Source organism: Tupaia chinensis, unplaced genomic scaffold, assembly GCF_000334495.1.
Source record: "Tupaia chinensis unplaced genomic scaffold, TupChi_1.0 Scaffold144135_1, whole genome shotgun sequence".
Classification (NCBI taxonomy): Eukaryota; Metazoa; Chordata; class Mammalia; order Scandentia; family Tupaiidae; genus Tupaia; species Tupaia belangeri.
In genome coordinates, this window is record NW_006203990.1 from 377,302 (window position 1) to 383,339 (window position 6,038).

At 49.9% G+C, this 6,038-nt stretch overlaps 1 long non-coding RNA gene across 1 annotated transcript; it reads left to right on the forward strand.

Annotated features, from left to right (window-relative positions):
* Positions 1-2,603: 2,603 nt before the first annotated feature.
* Positions 2,604-5,715, forward strand: LOC114005622 (uncharacterized). The gene is made up of 3 exons (XR_003547452.1): positions 2,604-2,974; positions 3,468-3,776; positions 4,892-5,715. It is a non-coding gene; the product is annotated as an uncharacterized LOC114005622 (long non-coding RNA).
* The last annotated feature ends 323 nt before the right edge of the window (positions 5,716-6,038 follow it).

The following is a 6,038-nucleotide window of genomic DNA, read 5'->3' on the forward strand; positions in this document are numbered from 1 at the left end:
AAACTTTTCTCTTTTTTATTTTTGCTATGAGGCTTGTGGGCTCGCTGGAGAGAAACAGACTGGAGTGGAGGTGAGAGAGAGCACCCCTCGGGGTGCCCCATCGCAATCTCTTCTGCTTCATTCTCCTCTCAGGACTTTGAGCAAGCACACGCTTGCACCCGGTGTGATTTTTCAAGCTGCCAGGTCCAGGACTTGAACCATGCTATCAGGCATGTGGGATCCAGCTCCTTAATCTTAAAGTCACCTGCTGGCCCAAAAACATTTTTAAAAAGAACCAACTGGTGAACCAGCAGATGGCGTAATGGTTATGTAGCTGAACTGCCATGTAGTTGACCATGGTTCGAGTCCCAGACCCAGCAGCTTAAAACATGCCAGGCACATGTGTGTGCGTGCCCAAATTCCCAAAAGGAGAATGGAGAAAAAGGGATTGTGACATGGCCATCCCCCCAGGGGGTGATTTCTTGTTCTCTCTCTCTCGGTCTTTCCGGTGAGCATAGGAATCCTATAGTAAAAATCTCTCAAAATAACTCACACCGGGTGCTAGTGTGTGCATGCCCAGGATCCCAAGAGAAGAATAGAGGAGAAGGGATTACAGTGTGGCCATCCCCCCTGGGGGGTGATTTCTCGCTTTCTGTCTCTCTGTCTCTCTCTCTCTCTTTCTTTGCCCTATAGCAAAAACCTCTCAAAAAATCTCTTTAAAATAGTAATGATAATAATAAAAGAATCTACTGGACATTACAAAAATGAACAATACAACATCTGAAATTAAGAACATATTGGATGGTTTAACAACAAATTCAATTGGCAAAAGATAGGGATAATGAATTCAAATGTACATCAAGTGAAGCACAGAGACAAAAAAAAAAAAGGAAGAAAGAACAGAGCTTAAGAGATGAATGACAGACCATTCCCAACTTATGATGGTTCATCTTAAATTTTTTCCTTTTTTTGGAGAGGTTTTTGCTATAGGGTGCATGAGCTCACCAGACAGACAGAGAGAGAGACATAAAACGAGAAATTACCCCCCAGGGGGGATGGCCACACCGCAATCCCTTCTCCTCCATTCTCTCGGGGTCTCGGGCACGCACATACACATGCCCGGAGTGAGTTTTAAGCCACCGGGTCCGGGACATGAACTGTGGTCCACTACACAGGAGTCCAGCGACATAGCCATTACGTTAACTGCTGGTCCCACATCTTAAATTTTTTCAGCCTTATGATGATGCAAAAGCAATACAGATCAGTAAAAACCAGGCTTAATGGCTGCCTTTGAGGTCGAAATTGTAAAGCAAAAATATAAACGATTGGTATCTGTATTGTGCGTGCTGATGACCAAGAACCTGACACATAGTATACCCTCCAAGAGTAAAGGTAAAATAAAGACATTCTCAGACAAACAAAAGCGAAAGAACTTGTTGCAAGCAGACTTTGATTCCAAGAAATAGCAAGGAAGTTACCCCGGCTAAAGAAAAGTCATTTCAGAGAGAACCCGGGAACTTCGGGGAGGAATAAAAAGAACTGAAAAGAGTAAATATGTAGGCTCATATAAAACACTACGGAAGGTTTAAAACTACCAAACGTCACATATATTATCTTTTTTTTTTTTTTTTTGGAGAGGTTTTTGCTATAGGGCACGTGAGCTCGCCAGACAGACAGAGAGAGACAGAGAGACAGAAAGCGAGAAATCACCCCCCAGGGGGATGGTCACGCCACAATCCCTTCTCCTCCATTCTCCTCTCAGGATCTTAGGCACGCACACACACGCACCCGGCATGAGTTTAAGCCACCGGGTCCAGGACTTGAACCGCGGTCGACTATGTGGGAGTCCAATGACATAGCCATTATGTTAACTGCTGGCCCCACACATATATTATCTTTTAGAGACACTTTAGGTAAGTATATGTGGACATGGTTATGGATATATAAAATGGAAACAGTGATTAGTTCTGGGTTGGGATGATTTTAATTTTTTCCCCTATAATTTTCTATATTCCCAGGTTTCCTTTTTCCTTTCTAGGAAGTCTTTGGCAGCTAAATGCGTGGAGGTAACATTACAGAGCAGCAGCGGACAGCTCTAAGACGGGAGTGGGTGGTCGCCAGGACACCTCCTTCCTGGGTCAGCGAGCTTCCCCACTGCTGCCTCCTCCCGATGCGTGTCCTTTCCATGAAATGCTGCTCTTCAACTTGAGACCCCCTGGGTTGAGGGTGGTGAGGACCCCACACCCTCAGAAGTTCTTACTGGCCATGAGGCTGGGAGGACACGTGTACGTGTGCACATGTGTATGTGAGAGAACTTCGAATGCTTTGTGGAAAATTAGAATGAAAGGACAAGTTTATTCTGGTATAGCAAATTCTGAGCTCCTGGCCAGCAGGTGGCATGGTGGTTTAAGTGCTAGACTCCCTCATGGCCCACTAGACCTCACAGCTTGAAAATCACATCGGGCATGTGTGCATACATGCCCAAAACCCTGAGAGGAGAACGGAGGAGAAGGGGTTGCAGTGTGGCCGGTCATTTCTCAGTCCCTCTCTCCCCCATCTCTCTCAGGCCAGTGCACATGTCCTATAGCAAAACAAAGGGAAAAAATTGGCACCCACATGCAGTTCCGCCCCCACACATCCGCTTTCCGAAGGGCCTTAGAGCTGCAGGTACTGTATTGCTAGGAGGCCCCGAGTGCCCTGTTGAAGCGAGAAGGGAGGCTCTCCGGAAATGACACACAGATAAATGTGGGAATGACTAACTGTGACCGAACAGGACCCAGGGCCCTTGGTCTCCGGGAGGTCAGAGGACTTGGCTGCCTGCCCCCTGGGATGTAGCTGCGTGGACTTTTCTTGCTTTCATTGGCGAGAGACCCGGTCCTGCCCGGCCTCTGATGCTGAACTAATTCTCTCTGCTCACTACCTTCTCTGGTGCCCAGTGCCTCAGGACAACAGGAAAGCTGCTGGAATGGGCTGGCATGGCTTTGGGCACGAGGAGGTGAGTGAACTGTCACAGAGGTCTTGTCACACACAGGTCTGGGAGGGCAGAGGAACTCTCCCAGGGTGCGGGAGCTTGCCCTTCAGAGAAAGCACGTCCAACTTGGGGAGAAAGAAAGGAAGGAGGCAGTTCATTCAGAGATGATCCTGGAGGGGATTCTAAAGGGAGTGTGAATTATGTCTCTGCCCTAGAAAGAACAAGGGTCCCCAGGAGTGAGATGAGAGGAGGAAAATGGCGTGGGGAGGGGACGTGAGGAGGAGAGTAGCTCGGGGTCTGAGAGAACTCAAGGCTGAGAAAGGAGCAAGAGAAAGAACACAGAGCTGGCCTTGAAGGATGGGAGCTCAATGGCCTCTCCATCATGGGCCATGACCAGCAGAGAGGGACAATGGGTTACAAGAAACTCAACAAGGGACTCTTGCGGGGCCCCTGCCTAGTGCTGGGAGAGGAGCCAGGATCCCCTTCATCATAAGGGGACTGTCTGCTATACTGCCAGGGCCCGGGGATCGAGCACACTCAGCACGACTGTTGCGATGACCTGAGATGATGCGGTGATACAGGATGATCAGGACTACGAACGAGAAAATACTCCACAGACGTGCACGTGTGCATACTGGTCCCCTGCAGAGCACCCGGAAGGGAAGAGGACCAAAGGGGAGGTGCTGGGAAGAGACTTTGTGCCCTGGTAGAAAGCGAGAGGGCAGGAGACCAGCTAGCAACCTTTGGAGTCAAATATTTAGACTACGTATTAGAACATGGATCGGCGGTGCTTTGGGTACACCTGGGCCAACGGGCCAAGAAGCAGGTACCGGCATGGGAAGGGACTGTCTTCCGTGTGAGGGAGTCGTGTGCAGTAGAAGGGACAAGGTGCTGCCTAGCAGGCTGGGATCTGGCAGAGATGCAGGGCGAGGAGAAGCAAAGCCCCAGAGAAGGAATGGCCCCGGGGGAAAGCCGTGTCAGGGAGTAGGTCGGGCTTGAGAAACAGAGAACTGGAGAGGTCAAAAGGGGGTCGTAGTTTAGAAAGAGTCCAGGAGCAGAATGGAAGAAGCTCAAGCAAACTAGGGGACTTGGCCTTGAATATTGGGCCTTGACTCTCTTGAGAGGGAATGAGGGGGGATGAAGCATTAAGAGATGAAGAGAGTAAATGAAATGGGCCCAAGAAAAACCGCCGGCGATAGGCGCATTTCTTTTCCCTTTTTTGGCCAGAGGCTGCATTCATGAGAGAGATACGGAAGCTCAGGGCCTGAGAGAACTCAAGGCTGAGAAAGGGAGCAAGAAAAAGAATGCAGAGGTGGCCTTGAAGGACGGGAGTCTGATGCCTCTCCATTGTGGGCCACAGTGAGAGGGAGAGGGAGAAGGAGGGAGAGAAAGCACCCCCTAGTGGGGCATGGTCACACCACAATCCCTTCTCCATCTTTCCATCCCGTCAGGGTTTGGGGCACACATGCACACATACCCAGTGTGTTTCAAGTCACTACTGGGGTGAGATTCGAACCCCAGTCTGCTCTGTGGGATCCAGCTTCCTCAACCACTAGGTCGCTGGACCAGCCCTGGCCTATTTCCTACGACAGCGCAAGAAAAGAAGAGGGACTGCTGGTTATGCTGAGGCCAGGGAAGCATCGCAGAGAAAAAGCTGCAGGGTTGTGGGCATGAGGAGGGAAGGAAGAGTTGACCGATGAGCCGAGATTGTGGCACTTGCCAAAGCAGAAGGTGGACGAGGTCATGGGGTGACGCATCAGGGCCTCTCCCATCACCCTCTTCTGCCCTGCCCTCTTCCTGCCCACAGGCACACAAAGCCAGCCTGCCAATCAGGGCATCCCTGGCGGCCTGTCTACATTGCTCTTTGCCCTGGTAGGTGGCCCTCAGGCTCACAGACAGGAGGGCCACTGTCTGAGACATGGGTCACCCCCACTTCTGCAGGTCTGGGCTCTCTTGCTGGCCTGTGCACTACGCCACCCCCGAACAGCGGACCCCCGGCTAGAGGTGCGTGGAAGGGGAGTTCTGTCAAGCGCTCAGCTTAGGCGGGGCATGACTGGAGAAGCGCTGAGCCGGCATAGATGGAGTGTGACGTTTGCACAGTATCGGGAATCCTCTTTAAGTAAAAGAAGACAGAATTAGACACCAAAGAGTATGTATTTGTGAGGAAAAGAGGAGAAAAGAAACATAATAAATTACAAATGTTTAAAAGGACGAGTAACAAAGATCAAAAACCCCAGAAAAATAGCAAAGCACTTTAACAAATGAGTTGCTCGGCATGCCTTCATTATATTCTTGGTTGTGTCCTCTGGTAGGTAGAATGTCTGCATCCTAATCTCCCGGATGTGTGAATGCATTTCCTGGCACAGGGTCCCTGCAGATGTGGAAAGATACAGACCTGGAGATAGGGGAGTCTCGTGAATTAGCCAGGGGGCCAGCAGAATCACAGGGATCTTACAGTCAGAAAAACTCCTGGATTGGGTCAGAGAAACAGACGCAACAGGGACAGGGATCAGATGCCAAGGCCCTGGCTTCAGAGACGGAAGAAGGGGCCATGAGCCGAGCACACAGCAGCACTTAGAGGCTAGAAAAGGCCAGGATTCTCTTCTTCAGCCTCCAGGCAAGCTGGGACTTCCTGTCCCTCTGCCCCACTGTAACCCTTTAACCTCTCCAGGTTGGCAAGGATCGAGGCTGCTCATTTCCTTCTGGTGGCTCCGAAGGCAGAAGAATAGTCTTGCTTTCCTACTTTCTCTCTCTCTCTCACTCTGCCCCTCTCTGGTCAAATTTAAATAAATAAACAAATAAATAAATAAGGTTAAAGAAAATAATTCTTTGGGAAAAAAAAAAGGAAGGGGTAGACAGCAAGGGAGGAATTACAGTGAGATCTGTCATTTTCACAAGAGACTCAGCAAATCACTTAAAAAAAGAAATTGCCAGAGAGGGCATGCAATCGCAGGAGAGAGACTGGGAGAGGGGATGGAAAAAGTGAGAATGCACCCCTCACAGGGGATGGTCACACTGCAATCCCTTCTCCTCCATTTCTCCCTTGGGGATTTGGGCACACACGTGCCCAGAGTGTTTCTCAAGCCGC